At 44.1% G+C, this 18,661-nt stretch overlaps 1 protein-coding gene and 1 pseudogene across 6 annotated transcripts in view; one reads left to right on the top strand and one right to left on the bottom strand.

Annotated features, from left to right (window-relative positions):
- CAMK1D (calcium/calmodulin dependent protein kinase ID) overlaps positions 1–18,661 on the top strand; it is a 458,904-nt gene that overhangs the window by 291,918 nt on the left and 148,325 nt on the right. The gene's annotated exons all lie outside the window — the stretch shown is intronic.
- LOC100346737 (zinc finger CCCH domain-containing protein 15 pseudogene) lies at positions 6,013–7,666 on the bottom strand (annotated as a pseudogene). Its single transcript, XR_016219121.1, has one exon. The product of XR_016219121.1 is annotated as a zinc finger CCCH domain-containing protein 15 pseudogene (transcript).

The raw sequence follows: 18,661 nt of genomic DNA, 5'->3' as shown, positions 1-18,661 counted from the left end.
AGTTAATTCCCAACAGAATTCTACTTGGTAAAATTTTGATAGTTCATTTGTAAATATTAAGTGCACTTTAATGTCATTAATAATATCTTTAATATTTTTGAAAATATTTAGAAAAGTCAAATTAGCCTCTTAATTTCTTCCTCTTTTCCATTGATATCCTGAATCAGTGAGATTTTGAAAGCACAATGTCCCTTCCTTCAAAAGAAAGAAGGAAAATCTTGATGCATTAAAATATAATACTACTGGAATAGTCTTTTGGTTTAGTTTGAGGATTTTGTGGACTATGTTATCATTTTTCTGGTACGTTTGTTTGTGTTTGGCAAAACTCAATAGTTCTTGTTCCTGAAAACTCATCTCATTTCTGTCTGGGTCATTGGAAAGTGGTTTTATTTTGTTCCTTTGGGTTTTTTGTTTGTCTATTTGTGTTTGTTTTTGTTCTAATAGAGCTTGGAAAGTTCTCGATTTCCTAATACTTAGGCTTTAGAACACAACTTTTGGGGGGACTCCATTTCACAATGTTTGTGCCTGGGAAGTTTTTGGTTTCCTGGGAAACAAAAGCTTGAGCACTGAAGCTCAGATACAACAGAGGCTGCTCAGCACCCTAATTTTATTACTGCTCTAATTGCTATTTCAGTTCTGAGAATTGTAGCTTATTTGTCCCTGTGCTGCTACAGAAAAAGGGACTTGATTGTTTATAGAGGTCTATATTTGAATTTTATTTGGAGGATTGGACAAATATTTTTTTCAGAATGCTTTTCTTGGGGGGACATTTTTCTTTCGACATGGGGAAGGTCATTATGACACAAAGATAAGTTACGCAGGGGTGTTTCGGGGTTCAATCCTCATCTGACCTTGCTTGTCGGATATCTGTCCATGTATTTGGTTAAGTTGAAGGACACCCCCTTGACTCTCCCATTTCACTTCTGTAACGTCTTAGGAAGTAAACTTGAGGCTGGTACAGTGGAGAGGAGTCCGAGTGCTTATGAAACAGAGAAGATGCAGATTCTGTTCCTTATTGAATTAAATTGTTTTTTTCAGTTACACTTACATTTCCATGTGTGGGTTCACAGCTGAGTTTGCATCTCCGGCCTGGACCCCTCTGTGGAGCTCCAGTCTTGTATGTCCAACTGTCTGCTCAGCACTTCCCCTGGGCTCCGTCGTCAGATCCAAAATAGACTCACATTTGCCACAGAAATCAGCTTCTGCTGCCTGTCTCAGCAGCTCTACTCCTGCAGTTGTTGGGGCCAAGACTCAGGACACACCCTTGGCTCATCCTCTCCCACACCCGGTCATCCCATCCCTCGGCAAATCCTGTGTCACCAATTGCACGTACACACCAGCATACTCCAGAAAGTTCATGGAGAAATGGAACTAAAAGCTGAGTTTATTTTTGTGTAAGAAAGTTTTGGAGTCCGTGCATAGTTTTATCATAAAATATGTTTCCTGTGAATTTTGAAGAGGAATCCAGCCACACGTACCATCTCCACATCTACCACACTTGTCTGAGACATGGCAGGTTCACATGGAAGACCTCTCTTTCTACCCCCAACCCTGCCCAGATGCACTGCTGTCTCACAGTGTGTTGGGCAAACCTCGTCATACGTTTCTTAGAAAACTCCCATTGACTTTCCATGTTAGGCTAAAGACACAGTTCTTACCATGGTCTCCAGGGCTCCATGTGTCTCGGTCTCTAACCTTTCTTATGTCCCATCCCACTCTGTCGCCCTTGCATTCAGCCACATCCAGGCCGGCATACTTGCTGTTCTCAAACACACCCAGGAACCACTGTGCCTGGAACACATTCCTGTTCCCTTGAACAACTTAATCGTCCTGGAATGAAAGAAATACTAAAATTTATGCAAATGGCATCTTTGCGTTGAGGTACTCCCCTAGCTGCCCTGTATAAAAAAGCAACTCCCCTCACCAACTCCTACCACACACACATTTCCTGCCCCTCTGCAACTCCGTCTCTCTGCATAGCACTTGTCATCCTCTGAAATGTTGTCTCTGCTTTTTTGTCCATTAAGGTGGTTCTTGTACATTACGGCAGCTACTTAGTAAATATTTGCCCAACTAGGAATAATGGCTAACACATTCATCTACTCATTTAACCCCTTGAACAATCTTAGGAGCTGCTATTATTACAATTTTATATGAAGAACCTGTGCAGAGGCTGATCAATCAGTTAGCAACTCGATATGCACCCTTGAGTACTGTAATATATAAGACACTGACCACGTTTTCTAGGGAAATATCTCATAGGTGTTATTAATATAACTGATTCTGTTTACCTGGAAAAGTTTGTGAGTTATGATTCAGTGATGATTAAAAACAGAGCTAACTAGACAACACTGTGGTTTTTTTGTGGCTTGTAGAAAAAAAGTAGTCAGTAATTTTCTCATAATAATTTATTAAAATTAGCTCATTACATCTGCAGTATTTATTCATTTATTTCTTAGATAGTGTTTACAATGGGTAAGTGAATGAATGAGTGCATTTTACCAATGTTGTCATGTGTTACTTTGTACTTATTCCACATAAGATGTCAATATTTCTTTCATTTTATGATACCATTAAGATATGCACAATTAAAATTACCTACTGAGCTTGAAAAAAAAACAGGATTAAATGCACATTATTTAAAGAGTATTAACTTGGTTCCTGACTGGCCCAAGTCATGGAAATATATGCAGCTTCCCTGATAAAATACGGTTTATCTCCTCTGTTGGCTTGTGTGTGAGGCTTTTTGAATGGTTCCCTGTTTGTGGGGGTTGCCGGTGTTAGCTTTCACGGGAATATTGTATTCATAATTCATACTCTGTGTTCTCAGAAGCAGTTTTAATTAGAACACAAATTATGACTCCCAATAGAAAGCATTCTGTAAGTAGCCAAGCATAATAATGAAAAAAGAAGGATCTCTGGGTATGGCACCTTAATATATTTACATATAAATGACCAAAATCTTATCTTTGTCCACCACCACAGTCCCTCATTGAGAGCCTAGTAGGCTTTTGATGGCTTCTGTTCAGTATTGGGCAGGTGGGAAGGGGGGTGGGCAACACCAACACGGCTCAGTGAATGCAGAGAAGGTAACGGACATGATTGTTTGGGGCAGCATTGTGCCAGGCGCCCTCACCCAAGTCTCTTAAGTGGAGGGTGATTCCGGGCGAGCCGGGGCAGGTGTTCTGGTTTGGCGCCCCCATCTCTTGGGGGCAGGTGTTCTGGTTTGGCGCCCCCATCTCTTCTCTGAGCTCAAGTTCCAGCTCTTCCACTTCTGATTCAGCTTCTTGCTAATGTGCACCCTGGGAGGCAACAGGAAGTGGCTCAAATACTTGGGTCCCTGCCATGCAGGCACATGGGAGTCCCAGACAGAGTTCCATGCTCCTAGCTTTGGCCTCGTCCAGCCCTGGCTGTGGTGGGCATTTGGGGGGTGAACCAGTGGATGAAAGGTTCTGTGCCCTCCTCAACTTTCTCTCCCTCCCACTTTCTCTCTCTCCCTCTTTCTCTCTCTCTGTGTGTGTGTGTTTATACACGTGCACATCTCTGTTTCTCAAATTCAAAGACAATGAATCAATAGGGTGTTTTTGTTTTTTAAGTTACTCAGGTGGAAGTGCTAGGGGTGGTGTGGGGGAGGCTGTGCTCCAGGCTAAAAGGCAGTAGAGAGGCCTTCGGGAGCCTGGGGTAGGGGGTGGGGTTCAGCCTGTCAGGGTGTGGTCTCTGAGGGGTCAGTCTCTGCGGGGCTCAGTCACTGAGGTCCCACTCTGCAAGGAGCTGAGTCTGTGTGGGGCTTCATCTCGGGGACACCATCTGTGTGGGACTCAGCCTGTGTGAAGCTGTGGGCGGGGCTCTGGCTGTGAGGAGAGCAGGGGTGGAGGTTTGGCCTGTGAAGGATTCCGTCTCTGAGCAGTGTTGTGGTGGGAGTTCAGGCCAGCAGTTGTCGGGGGGCTGTGTGACATCGTGGTGCAGATACGGCTGGAGAGGCCCACAGAGGTGAACTCAGTAGTTGTAGCTGCTGGCTGCTGCTCTGACATTCTCCAGTCTAGTTACTGAATAGGCTTTGTTGTTTATTTCTTTTTTCTGCCTCTGCAAACCCTACTGAGATATAAAAGGTAATGGAGAGTGAAGGAGGGAGGTCTAGGAAAACCAAGATCTACTAGAACCATGAATCCATATTCCTAGGTTCCAGTGTCTGGAATTGCCAGTGTAAAATCATGTTTTTGAGGTTTTTCCATTTTTAAAGTAAACATTTTTAACTGTAAATTTCCTCTTAGCACCTCTTTTACTGCACCCCATAAGCTTTGGTACATTGTATTTTCACTTCCATTTCCTTTAACACATTTGCCAATTTCCTTCATGATTTCAGTTTCTTTGTCCTTGGTGAAGAGTACGTTGTTTAATTTCTATGGATTTGTGAGTTTTCTGGTTTTTCTTCTGTTGTTGACTTCTGGTTTTCTTCCACTGGAGTCAGAAAAGATGCTTTATGTGGTTTTGACGTTGTAAAATTTATTAAGATTTATAGCCAAGTATATGGTCTGCCTGGAGCACGTCCATGTGAACTTGAGAAAAATGTGTTTCTGCATTTTTGACTGAAGGGTTCCATGGGTGTCTGGAGGACCAGTTGATCTGTAGTGTTATTCAAGTCATCTCTTTCCTTATTGATGTTTTGTTTAGTTCTAACCAGTATTGAAAGTAGAATATCAAAGTCTCCAAGTATTATTATAGAGCCATTTCTTTCTTTTCTTTTGAAATATTTATTTATTTGAAAGAGTTACAGAGGCAGAGAGAGAGAGAGAGAGAGAGGTCTTCTATCCACTGGTCCTCTACCCAAATGGCAGCAGCGGCCAAAGCTGGGCCGATCTGAAGCCAGGGGCCTAGAGCTTCTTCCGGATCTCCCATGCCCGTGCAGGGGCCCAAGCACTTGGGCCACCTTCTGCTTTCCCAGGCCATAGCAGAGAGCTGGATCGCAAGTGGAGCAGCTGGACTGAAACCTGTGCCCGTATGGGATGCTGGCACTGCAAGTGGCAGCTTTACCCACTGTGCCACAGCGTTGGCCCCAGTATTTCTTTCTTTAATTCTGTCAATATTTTTATCCTATATTTTAGAGCTCTGATGTTGGTTGTGTGAATGTTTATAATTGCTGTGTCTTCTTAGTAAATTAACCCTTTTATTGACATAAAATGTCCTTCTTTGTATCTTACAATTTTTGCTTCTTTTATATTATTAATATGACTTTTTAAGTTTAAGCATTTTCACGGTACTTATTTTTAAATTTGAGAGAGAGCTAGATAGGTACAGAGAGAGGGCTCCCATCTGCTGGTTGACTCCCCAAATGCCTGCAATGTCTAGGACTGGGCTGGGCCGAAGCTGGCCCAATCAATCTGAGTCTCCCATGTAGGTGGCAGAAGCCCAATTACTTGAGCCATCTCCACTGCTTCCAAGGGTGTGTCCTAGCAGGAAGCAGGAGTCAGGAGTCAGAGGCAGGCACTGGACCTGGAAACTGTGATACTGGACATGGGCATCTCAATCTTGAGGCCAAATGCCTGTTCCCAGAAAATTTTTCTAAACACCATCTCACCCATTTCATGCAGTGTGAATGACATCTTTCATTAACATGTAAGGAGTCCTTAAAGAACACAAAGTTTTTTTTTTTTTAATTTTAATGTATGACGGTCTTTATTTACAACTTTATTGGCAAAAAAGAAGAGGGAAAACTTTTAAACACTTTAACACAGGGCATTATAACTGATCCTGTCAGATTAAAGTCCCATTTTAAATGTCCATCTACTTGTCCAAAGATATACAATACTGAATCTGCATATGCAGTTTCCTTTATGAAGTACAGTTCTCATATTCAGGCAGTCTTTTAAACATATAAATACAAAGGAAATGAAATCACTCACTAAAAACTGCATCAAATGAAGGGTATTTTAAAGTAAATTTATGTTGTTCAGGGAATAACACATGCCCAATGAGAACCAAAAGCTGAAAAAGCAGTTACAATTCCTACTTGAGTGGACAGTTACAACAATCAATCATTTTCTGCAATGACCATTATATTTTCAATTTATCATGAACTACTCTGAACTTACTATGAGATGTAGTCAAAGTCAGAAGAGAAGACGTAGGGAGAATATTCCTTTTTTGGAGAACAAACCCTCCAGAATCAGCATGAGAAACAAACATCCTGTTGATTCTAGGCGGAAAAAAATTAATGTAGTCAATTTCAACTCACGTTGAGCTGACTTAATTTTGTCATTGACTTGCTTGGTGTCATTCTTCTAAATCAAGTGTGTTTAATTCTTCTTCTAGTTCATCCAAATCTTCCCCAGTAAAAAGATTTTCATCAACAGGAACGGCATCAATGGCTCCATTTTCCTGCCCTTCCCCTTCATTGTCTTCTTCCAGATCACTTCTTTCACCATTTTCAGCCCTACCTCCAGAAGCTTCGCTTAATTTGTTTTCGTCTTTATCTGAAGTATATGTGCTGAATCTTTCAAGACTGGCTACAGTAATACCTGTCTCATCTACATCTCTTGGGACGTACAGGCTTAAATCTATGTCATTAACGCTCATTGAATCATCAACCTCATCACCACCTGTTCCTTGGGTGTAATGGGTATCATCTGCTTCTTCTTCATCATCATTGACCAATTCAGGACGAAATTCAAATACCTCATGACCACTGATCACTAGTGCTTTGCCTGCTTTGAAGTCAGCTTTTCTTCTTTCCATATCTTGTTCAAGTCTATCAATTTTTTCTTGTCTTTTCCTTTTTTTCCATGCAAGAAAAGATTCTAGAGTGATTTTGGTAACATTTGGGCCTAGGGCAGCACGCTCTCTTTCAATTAGATCTTCTAATGAAATTTCATCCTCTTTCTCTTCTTTCTTTTTGTCTTTTTTCAACACAAATCCAGGAGGAAGTGCATGGCGATACATGCAATTATCGCCCCCTCCAGGGCAAACCCAAAACCAGCCATACTTGTTTTCAATGGCTTCAAGGAAATGCTTGCATACTATTTGAGTTTTTGGTTTTTTCTTTTCCGCCTCACCGTGCTTCTTGTTCACTACTTCTTCCAGCTTTTTCTCATCCCAATTATCCATAGTATCCTTTTCAAGTTCTTCATCTCTTGCATCAATGTAAACACTCCGCTTTTCACATTTTCTCTCCAGAGTCAAGACATGAGAGAATTTACACTTATCTCCTTTAGTACATTGTCCTTGCTTGAAGAATGCACATACTACGGACTTGGGATCTGCACCTTTACTAATTTTTTGAGCAGCAACTACAGGCTGGAAGAGCTCATTTAGTTCCTGTAATTCTTTCTTCTTGTCATCTTTCTTCAATTTCTTCTCAGCTTCACTTTGTGCTACCTGACGTGGATTTTGTTGACCAAATTTAACCTGATGAGTGACAGCTTTGATAAACTTCTGTTGCTTTGCTCCTTTCTTATTCTTTAGACCAAAAGTTTTGTCTTCGATAATCTTTTCCTTCTTTTTCTGCTCCGCCTTTTTGCTGCCCCCGGCCTGAGCCTGTTTCTTGGGGGGCATTGCGGAGACAGGTGGCACCGGCCAGACTTAAACGCAGCTGGATACCGTCGGGGGATCTGGCCCCGCGGCAAGAGGAGGAAGACCCGGCCACCGTCGCCAAAGAATACAAAGTTTTACATCTCAGGAATCATATGGTTACTAGTACTGAAATTTTTTTTGACAGGCAGAGTTAGTGAGAGAGAGAGACAGAGAAAGGTCTTCCTTCCGTTGGTTCACCCCCCAAATGGCCACTATGGCAGTCGCGCTGCACCGATCCAAAGCCAGGAGCCAGGTGCTTCTCCTGGTCTCCCATGCGGGTGCAGGGCCCAAAGCACTTGGGCCATCTTCCACTGCCTTCCCGGGCCACAGCAGAGAGCTGGACTGGAAGAGGAGCAACTGGGACAGAATCCAGCACCCCAACAGGGACTAGAACCCGGGGTGCCGGCACTGCAGGTGGAGGATTAGCTTAGTGAGCTGCAGCGCCAGTCACTAATACTGAAATTTGACAATCCATTGATTGTCATAAAGAATAGAATCATTCTCAAAATAAAAAGCATCAGTTGCAGAAATTATCTGTTTATTCACAGGTGGATTGTGTAGCTATTTATTTGAGTTAAGAACACATAATATCTGAGTCAGCGAGCTTAGGCTTATAAAAACAGAACATAAGAGGTGTTGCCATAGACTCCATTGCTGCTAATTCCCTAATAGAGCAACACTTGGGGCATATTGAAAGAGCGCCTATGCAGTAATCAGTTTCAGAATGTATCAGATTAGACTTTCTAGGTTGAGATGCTCCTGATGATGATTTATTAAAAGAAACAGGCTCTCTGCTCCAACTAAACCCGAGTTCTTGTCCCCTGCGACTTCACTGTCAGCTTCCTGCCCCATGTTTTCTCTGCGTCTTCCGTTCCAGGAGTTTTGCTTCTACTCCTTGCGGGTGTCTACACCCTTCTTTTCTTCTGTTCAAGCCCAATAAACTTAATTTCTTGCAGTCCCACTCTTCATGCCCTTCTGCCTGAAAGCCACCCACCTCTGTACCCCAGCACATCCATCTGGCCATCACCCTCCATTCAGGGTCTCTTCTCCACCCTGGGATCCCAAAGCACACTCCTCGGTCCTCAAGGAAAACTGTCATTATGAGTTACAGTTGTTTCTTACCTGTGAGCACCCTCCATCTATGATCCCAGTGGCCAGAGCCCACAGAATATTTCCCTTTCCTGAAATCCTACAGCATTTTAAACATCAGTATTGATTACTATACTGACCGTTCATTCATTCACTGAACAAGTAATATGGAACCCCTACCTTGTGCAGCCTGGCATTGTTAGTGGGGGTACAGCAATGAGTAAGATGAATGCCTTCCCCCTGTAAATCCTATGTGATTACAGGAGAGATGGACAGCAGACAGACAAGTAGCGTGATAAGCAATGGAGTTTGTCGTAGGTAGTGTTATAGTCTGTTGAGAAAAATAAAAAATCAGGGGATTAGCAAAACTGGCAGGTGGGTGGGAGGTTTGGCTGCTCAGTACAAAATGGTCATGGGACATCTGAGCACAGACTTGCAGGAGGTGGGGTGATCAGGACCAGGTCTGGATTCGTGGGTTTGTGGTCACACGGAGCCTGTCAGGAGGCCCCACCTTTGAGTTTCAATGCTTGGTTATTGCCATCTGGAAAGTCTTCATCATTGCATGTTTGAATTTGTGTGTGGTGTGTGTGCATTTAAAGATTTATTTATTTATTTGAAAGAGTTACAGAGAGAGGGAGAGAGAGATCTTCCATCCGCTGGTTCACTCTCCAAACGGCCACAATAGCCAGGGCTGGGCCAGGCCAAAGCCAGGATCTAGGATCCAGGAACTGCAGCCGGGTCCCTCATGTAATGTAGCAGAGACCTTTGTCATTGTCTTTTAATTAAACTTGTTTCTAACTGACAGGATAACAGTTGAGGTAGAGACCTTCCCAAGGGCAGAAGCAGAAAAGGAATCATCTCTCCTGGGAATGAAATGTGGCTGTTATCTACTTGCCTATGAATACTTCAGCTGCAATCCCTGTCTGCTTATATGTAGCCATTTCAAGGTTCTACTCATTAGCACAGAGCATTGATGTTAACCCTCGCCAGACAGCTTACAGCTCAGTGTGGGGGTGGAAACAAAAACCATCTAAGGACGTTGGCATGTGCAGTATTGTATCATTCCTGTGGCCACCATGTAATATTAGGATACTCAATCAGATGTATGCAAGCAACCATATAAGGGAGACAAAGAGTTGCTAAAACCATGGGTAAGGGAAAACCTTTATTTGTTTGGGGCTCAGGATTTTGGATAAGAAACTCCACCTGGGCCTTATGCTGGCATAATAAAAGACTACTTCCTGTTAAAAGGCCTTGGTGTCTTGTCTCAGTACATGAATCCTGCTACAGTAGGTGGCAGGGGCCCAAACACTTGGGCCATCTTCTGCTGCTTTTCCCAGGCCATTAGTAGGTATCTGGATTGGAAGTGGAGCAGCTGGGATACTAACAGGTACCCACATGGGATGCTGGCATGGCAGGCTGTGGCTTTACCAACTATGTCACAATACCGGCCCCGTGAATTTGTGTTTTTTAATCTGATGGGACAGTGGAGGGCCTGGCCCCAGGTGTCAGGAGGGCGGGGACCCCAGGGGGCTGGAGAGGGGTCTGCACTCACCCTGCTAGTAAGAATCCCACAGCTCAGGCAGCATGGCTTCAGAATACAAATAAAAAACATGAAAAGCAAGGAAAAGTCCTTTTCGCTCCTGCCATCTGAATAAGGGGCCCACATCTTGATCTTGCGTGGGTCCCACGAGTTATATAGCCAGCACCATGCGTGGTGGTCGGACGCAAAGTGTCCTGGCCCAGGGGCCTGCAGGCACAGCATGAGAAATAATGTGTGCTGTGTGTGTGTGGTGGGGGCAAGGGGCCTGTGTGGCTGGCGGGAGGTGCAGCCAGGAGACAGGCCTGCTGGCAGCCTGGCGACACTGCAGTTTCTGCCCGTTCTGGGGCAGCTCTTTCTCAGTGCTCAGATCCTGGCTAGCTGAAGGGAGTCTGGGTGCCAGCTTGAGTAAGGGATGTGCACCCCAAGGTGACCTTGTAAATCATCCAACCCCACCATAGCTTCAGTCTCCTATGTCTTTTTTGCTGCCCCTGGTTTTCTCAGTGTGCACCTCCATAAAGCAGGCTGAGATGTGGGAATCCCAGCAGTGTGAGGGCTTCTGCGTGTGCAGCAAAGTCGTCCCACCTGCTGAGATATTTCTTTTTTTTTAATTTTTAAAGATTTATTTATTTATTTGAAAGTCAGAGTTACGCAGAGAGGAGAGGCAGAGAGAGAGAGAGAGAGAGAGAGAGAAATCTTCCATCCGATGGTTCACTCCCCAATTGGCCACAACTCCCAGAGCTGCACCAATCTGAAGCCAGGAGCCAGGAGCTTCTTCCGGGTCTCCGACATGGGCGCAGGGACCCAAGGACTTGGGCCATCCTCCACTGCCCTCCCAGGCCATAGCAGAGAGCTGGATTGAAAGTGGAGCAGCCGGGTCTCGAACTGGTGCCCATATGGAATGCCGGTGCATCAGGCCAGGGCGTTAACCCACTGCACCACAGCACCAGCCCCTGCTGAGATACTTCTAAAGCCGTGTCTTATCTCTCCAAATCCTCAAAGCCTAGTGAATTACACATGTTGGTCATGATGCTGGTGCGGCGGCCCCAGCACATGATGGAAATCTGGTTTTTCCCACGAGGAGAGATGCGAACAGCTGGGGTTTTTGAGCAGTGCTCCAGTTCTGGTTTCGAAACAGGCGTCCAGAATTCTGCCAGGCCCTCCTTTTGCCACACCCAGATGATTCATGTTACAGCTTGAAGTAGAAGTGCCTTGCTGCCTGTGTGTCCTAGGCTCCCGAGCCCCATTCCCTGCCATCCGTCCTTCCTGCCCACTGCCAGTCTCGGCCCACTCTCTCACTCACTCATGTCCCCAGCCCCTAGGACCTGGACGATCAGGATGGTGCCACCAGTGTCCATGTGGACAACCCATCAAATGACCTGCCCTGTGCCTGGGCCTGCTGCTGTCCTACCCAGGGCCACTCTCAAGAATGGGGCTCCCCAAAGCTTCTCTTTGCTCTGTGATCTTAATCTCCACCACTCTGTGTCTGCCTTTAGCTTGGTGGACAACTGCCCACTTTCTCCTATGCCTGGGCCTGTTCTTTTTCATGATTTATTCCAGTTTTATTTTCCCATCTCCATTTTAATAACAGATTCAGAGAACTGATTGACACTATCGTAAGCTGTCACTGTTGTGTAGCACCTATGGATTTGCGATTTCTGCATTTTTGTTGAACAGGGTGATGCTGTCTTTTTTGAAACAGAAGTGGAAAAGAAGCGATCCTTTAAATGAAGCAGTCAGTGTATGTGGATGCTTCGTTCTCAGATAGTGATGGAAATGTGCCACTCCCAGAGGAAAGGCTCGAGGACACATTTGCAACCTGCAGCTTAGGAAGTCAGGAGATGAGCATCATTGGAATCCCTCCCAGAACAGCAAGACTGCAACAGGGAGCCATTCCTAGTTTAAAATTTTTGCACCACCATCTTTATGTCTGTTCTTCAGTGTCATTGAGAGAAGTGAGTTTATTGAGAGCCCCTAGTGCCCGTCCTCCTGCCGGGCTTCTCCATCCAGCCTGACCCCCAAGCCTCCCCATAGTCTTTCCTGCCTGCATCATTTCTTCTTTGCCCGGCTCGTCCACTCTGCAGATGCAAAACCTGACGTCAGTGCAACTGCATGCATCCTCTGCTCCTGCTTCGGGGCTGCTGGGTCCCTTGGCAGCTTAGAGCTGCAGAGAAGCCCGTGGGCCCTGATCGTAGCCCAGCCCTCAGCACCGCTTCCCTTCCTTTCCTGCAATTCCGGTTCAACTCATCTCTCGTTCTCTTACATATCATTTATTCCAGACATTTATTCCTACTTCTAAACTACCTGTTTCCAAGTTTTTGAGGGAGTACTTTGTAAATCACTTCAGTCATACTGGAATGATATACAGCTGCTTCTTTTTTTTTTAACAGGATTTGATGAAATTTTAATAGACTTTTTTTATAGTAATTTGGGTTTTATAGCAATATTGAGGGGAGATACAGAGATTTCCTATATATCCCTTATCCCTACACATGTATAACCTTTCCCACATTCTGTATCTTGTACCACAATGATACGTTTGTTAGAATCCACTAACTGTGCTGACACATTGCCATCACCCAGAGTCTGTAGTTGTTATTAGCGTTCACTCTTGGTGTAGGTGCTGTACATTCTGTGGATTTTGACAAATGTGTAATGACACATATCCATCATTATAGTGTCATTCAGAATAGTACTACTGCCCTGAAGATGAGCTCTGCTTCCCCATTCACCCTGCCCTCCTCCCTAACCCCTGCAATCACCCATGCTGTTATTGTCTCTGTTCTTAGAGAATTAGAATGTCACAGAGTCAGAGTCATACAGCGTACAGTCTTTTCAGATCAACGCCTTTCAATTAGTAATGCTCGATTAAGATTCCTCCACGCTTTCTTTTTAGTGTTGAATTGTATGCCATTGTCTGGGTATGCCATGTTCACCTACTGAAGGGTATCTTGGTTGTTTCCTGGTTTGGGCAGTGATGAATAAAGCCACTGTAAATATCTGTGTGCAGGTTTTTGTGTGGACGTAGCTTTCGATTCATTTCTGTAAGTAACAAAGAACATGATGGCTGGTATGGATCATGGGAGAATGTTGCATGAGAGACTGTCAGACACCTCCAGAGTGGCTATGCCATTTTGCATTGCCAGCAGCAATGAATTGAGAGCTCCTGTTGTTGAAATCTCCTCCAACACTGGTGTTTTCTAGTAGGTAGAGAGTGGTTATTTTATTTGGCAATTTCCTAGTGACATGACAGGAAGCATCTTTTCATGTACTTATTTGTCATCTTTGTATCTGCTTTGGTGAGATGTTTGGGTCTTTTGTTCTTTTTAAAATTGGGCCATTTATTTTCTTATTGTTGGGTTTTTAAGTGTTCTTTTGATATTTAGGATAACAGTCCTGTATCAGGTCGGTCTATTACAAATATTTTCTCCCTATCTGTGGCTTCTCTTTTCAGTTTTTCTGAGTGTGTCTTTCCCAGAGTAGAAGTTTTTAATTTTATTGAAGTCTGGCTCCTAAGTTCTTTCTTTGTGGATTAGGCCTTTGGTGTTTGTCTTTAAATAGTCATTGCTACACCCAAGGTCACCTAGATTTTCTCCTGTGTTTTCTCTAGGAGGTCTGTAGGTTTTGTGTTTTAAATTTAGATCTGTGATCCATTTTTGAGTTCATTTTTGTGGTGGATGTAGGGTTTGTATTTAGATTCTTTTTCCCCCCCACATGTGATGTTCAGTTTTTGGAGCACAGCTTATTGAAAGTCTTGTTGAAAATGCTGCCTTTTCTCCATTGTGTTGCCTCTGCTCATTTTTCCTTTTTTTTATTTGACAGAGTTAGAGAGAGAGAGAGAGAGAGAGAAGAGAGAAAGGTCTTCCTCCGTTGGTTCACCCCTAAATGGCCGCTACGGCCAGAGCTAGGCTGATCCGAAGCCAGGAGCCAGGTGCTTGCTCCTGGTCTCCCATGCAGGTGCAGGAGCCCAAGCACTTAGGCCATCCTCCACTGCACTCCCAGGCCACAGCAGAGAGCTGGACTGGAAGAGGGGCAACCGAGACTAGAACCCAGTGCCCATATGGGATGCCGGCACCACAGGCAGAGGATTAACCAAGTGAGCCACAGCACCAGCCCCACCTTTGCTCATTTTTCCAAGATTGATTGACCATACTTATGTGTGTCCATTTCTGGGTTCTCTGTTCTGTTCATTTGCTCTTTCTTTCTCTTCTTTTGCCAGTATCACACCATCTTGACACTACCATTTTATAATCAGCCTTGAAGTCAGGTAGAATCAATCCTCTGGCTTCTTCCTTCTCCTTTAAGATATTGTTGGCTCTTCAGAATCTTTTGCTGTTTCATATAAACTTTAGAATTTATTGATAGCGGCCTGCGCTGTGGCTCACTAGGTTAATCCTCTGCCTTGCGGCACTGGCACACTGGGTTCTAGTCCCGGTTGGGGCACCGGATTCTGTCCCGGTTGCCCCTCTTCCAGGCCAGCTCTCTGCTGTGGCCAGGGAGTGCAGTGGAGGATGGCCCAAGTACTTGGGCCCTGCACCCCATGGGAGACCAGGAGAAGCAGCTGGCTCCTGCCATCGGATCAGCGCGGTGCGCCGGCCGCAGCGAGCCGCCCGCAGCGGCCATTGGAGGGTGAACCAATGGAAAAGGAAGACCTTTCTCTCTGTCTCTCTCTCTCTCACTGTCCACTCTGCCTGTCAAAAAAAAAAAAAAAAAGAATTTATTGATAGCCATCAAGTACTTGCTGAGTTCCTCCCTCCTCCCCTCTCCTCTCCTCCCCTCCCCTCCCCTCCCCCCCTCCTTCCTTCCTCACATCAAAGGTTGCATTCATTTGAGAAGTATCAATACATGTTCAGTGTTGAGACTATTTGTAGCACTTACAGTATATACAAAGCAAAGCAGCATTTTTTCTTACTCTTCACTAACTAGTTTAAATACAATAGGTAATGTTTTAAATTTTTATAGACACCTTATTAAGATGATTAAAAGTATCTAAAATACCATTAGTGGGTAAAATATTAACAAAAAATGGCACTAAGAGTATTTTTGAGGCTACTTTTTTCCTAACTAGGAAAGCTGTGGGATTCACAGTGAACACAGATATAAGACACTTTAACCCTGCTGTTTTAGAACAGCAATAGTAAGAGTAAATGCATGAAGCACAGAAAGAAGAGCAGGATTGCAGGAGAAAGATCTAGTAAACACTTGAATTTCAGAGGCCTTTAACACAAAAGGGTTCACGGTACTTATAAGCACTATCAATATTTTCATCCTTTAAGTAGTTCAGAACTTTATTTCATTTCTAATTTTATCCAGAAATAAAAACCCAATTCATTACATAATGTATCATCAATCTCAGTTTTCAAGTATTCAAGGATGCAACCCCAAGTAGTTTCTTTTGTGGCAACAACACACTTATGGACTGAGTTTCAAAGACAAGGAAAAATTCATTTAAATTAACTGATACACTCTTCTGCCCAAAGAACTAAGACTTAACACTGTAATCACTCCAAAGGTATGTAATAAGAGAAGGGAAAAAAAAAAAAAGGTGGTCCAGTAAAATCAATGTCTTCTTTTTAAAAAGATTAAAAAACAGTCTGCATTACTATGTGGCTAGATTCTCAGTAACAGGATCTTCTGAAGTGTAAGGAACTATAGAAGAAAAACCAGGGTAAGTTCAGTTTCCCTGCTGTTTTCCCATAAATGTTCCTGTTGTCTACTTTGGATTTCCTTTGTACTTTTACTGGGAGATTTTCTTTCCTCCCCTTCTTTCATAGTGATGACCTTGTTTCTGTGTTTCTGTGTGTAGCACATCTTTGAGCATTGTTTGCAAGGCTGGACAAGTAATGACAGATTCTTCCAATTTGTTTGTTATAGAAGGTCTTTATTTCACCTTCCTTCATAAATGAGAGCTTTGCAGGGTACAGTGTTCTGAGTTGACAGTTTTTTTCTTTTAAGACTTGGACTATACCTCGCCATTCCCTCCTAGCCTGTAGGGTGCCTGCTGTGAGTCTAATTGGAGACCCTCTGCAAGTAATCTCTGATGTGCATTTTAGAATCTTTGCTTTATGTTTTTCTGTGGAAGGTTTGACTACAATGTGTCGTGGTGAAGATCTTTTCTGGTCTTGTCTATTAGGAGTTCTATGTGCTTCCTGCACTTGGACATCCCTTTCTTTCTCCAAAGTAGGAAAGTTTCCTCTAATTATTTCATTAAAAAGGCCTTCTAATCCATTCTCTTTCCAGGCCTTCAGGAACTTCTAAGACTCATATGTTGAGTCATTTGATACTATCCCATAAATCTCTAACACTGTTTTTTTAAGTTTTCTAATTTCTTTTTCTTCTTCTTCCTCTTCTTCTTTCTTCTTTCTTCTTCCTTCTTCCTTCTTCTTTCTTCTTTCTTCTGTCTGACTATAAAATTTCTCGGATATTCTTTCTTCTCTTTCACCGAGTCTGTTGTTCAGGCTTTCCATCACATTTTTATTTGATCTTTTGAATTGTTCGTTTCCAGTATTTCATTTTGATTTCTCTCTCTTTTTTAAAAAATTTGTTTGACAGGTAGAGTTATAGACAGAGAGAGAGAAAGGTCTTCCTTCCATTGGTTCACCCCCCAAATGGCCGCGCGCTGCACTGATCCAAAGCCAGGTGCCTCTTCCTGGTCTCCCATGTGGGTGCAGGGGCCTAAGGACTTGGGCCATCCTCCACTGCCCTCCTGGGCCACAGCAGAGAGCTGGACTGGAAGAGGAGCAACTGAGACTAGAACCCGGCACCCATATGGGATGCCGGCGCCACAGGCGGAGGATTAACCAAGTGAGCCATGGCACTGGCCCCTTGATTTCTCTTTAAAATCTCAATTTCATGGGGAAAATGTCCACTCGTGTCATGTATAGATTTGGTTAATTTATGGATTTACTTCTGACTACTTCTAAGTAATCCTATGATCAACTTTTTAAATTCTGTTTCCAGTATTTCTTCAATCTCTTCATTTTCACGTTCTAGTATTGATGTGTTACTGTGTTCCTTTGGAGACCTCATGTTGTCTTTCTTATTCTTATTTCTGGAGTTACTGCATTTATTTTTGGGCATTTGTAAAAGTACCTGTTGGTTTTTTAATTTTTCCCCTGTGATGGCTTTTATCTTTGGACTATGCCTCTGTGGCTTAGTGGAGTGTCTGTTCTTCCATTGAATACCCTGAGGCATGTGCTGGGTGTGGCCAGGGGGCTCTGTTCAGTGCTCCAGGGTGAGGGGAGAGCCCAAAGTGACACCCAAATTGGCCTGGTAAATTCTCTCTCTCTTCCCTAGAGAAGAGGATTAATCTGCTCTGTTGGCATAGTCTCACGCTTACCTCCATTCCTCCAAGGAGACCAATGCCTGGTTGCTAGCCCCGGTGCCTCACTGCCACAAGAACCATGCAAAGGAGCCATGCAGTCCTCAGTGTGAGCAGTGACCCTCCGCAGAGAATCAGGGAGCCCTGAGTGTGTGGAGCCACCCACGTGACTACCTGAAGACCTAGCCACAGCCTGTGCCCTCCAGTGCAGCCACAGTGTTTTCACAGTCCCAGCACACAAGGCTCCCATAGTCACGAGCACCCAGTCCCTGTCAGTTCTCCCAGCCAGACTCAGGTGTCTCAGCTTGGCTGGTCGCTGGGCATGGAGACACAAGCTGATACAACTGTTACAGATATCCAAAATGTGCCAGCCCTCTCTCGGCTAGTTACAGGACAACAGTGCTGGGTGGTCATGGAAAAGAAACATGCTTCCCCCCTTTTTTTCCCCCTCTAGATTGGCAGGTACACTGTCCCTCAGAGGGCTCCAAGCTGGACTCAACTCCAGGCTCTTCCCATAGCTCTATCGCCAGTGGCTTTGGGTGCTGCACTCTGGTCTCCCCAGTCTCCAAAGCTGGTGCTGAGGCTCTCAGCTGCTGGGGTCCTGAGTTGTGCCTGTCCACATGCTCCCCCTAGATCCACATGTCCGTCTAATGTATGTGGAGTTTCCTCTGCCGTTTTCTCTCTAACTCTTCCCGAGATTGGACTCTCCATTTTTTTAAAAACTCTTCCCCTAGACTAGAGCAGTAAGCTCCCTCCCTATTCTGCCATCTTGGTCTCCAACTTCTTAGTAAACCAAGCCCTCCTATCTTGGTTGTGTTGGTTAAAAAACAGTTGGAAATCTTCAATAAAAATGTTGATCAAATTAAGTGCCCAAACCAGTAGCTTTTGTAGTTTGTGGAAAATTGTAGTTGTTGAGAACAAAAGTGGAAATACATCCCTACTAATGAAAGACACTGAACAAACTGAAGGATGGGAATGCAAATGTAGAAGAGTTAGTTTTGAAATTCTGTAATTGTGGGTAAAATCTCCGCCTGCTGTGCCGGCATCCCATATGGGTGCCACCTCGAGTTCTGGCTGTTCCACTTCCAATCCAGCTCTCTGCTATGGCCTGGGAAAACAGTAGAAGGTGACCCAAGTCCTTGGGC

Source organism: Oryctolagus cuniculus, chromosome 13, assembly GCF_051225735.1.
Source record: "Oryctolagus cuniculus isolate XC-2025 breed Fujian yellow rabbit chromosome 13, ASM5122573v1, whole genome shotgun sequence".
NCBI lineage: Eukaryota > Metazoa > Chordata > Mammalia > Lagomorpha > Leporidae > Oryctolagus > Oryctolagus cuniculus.
This window is presented reverse-complemented; position numbering and strand designations above follow the sequence as displayed.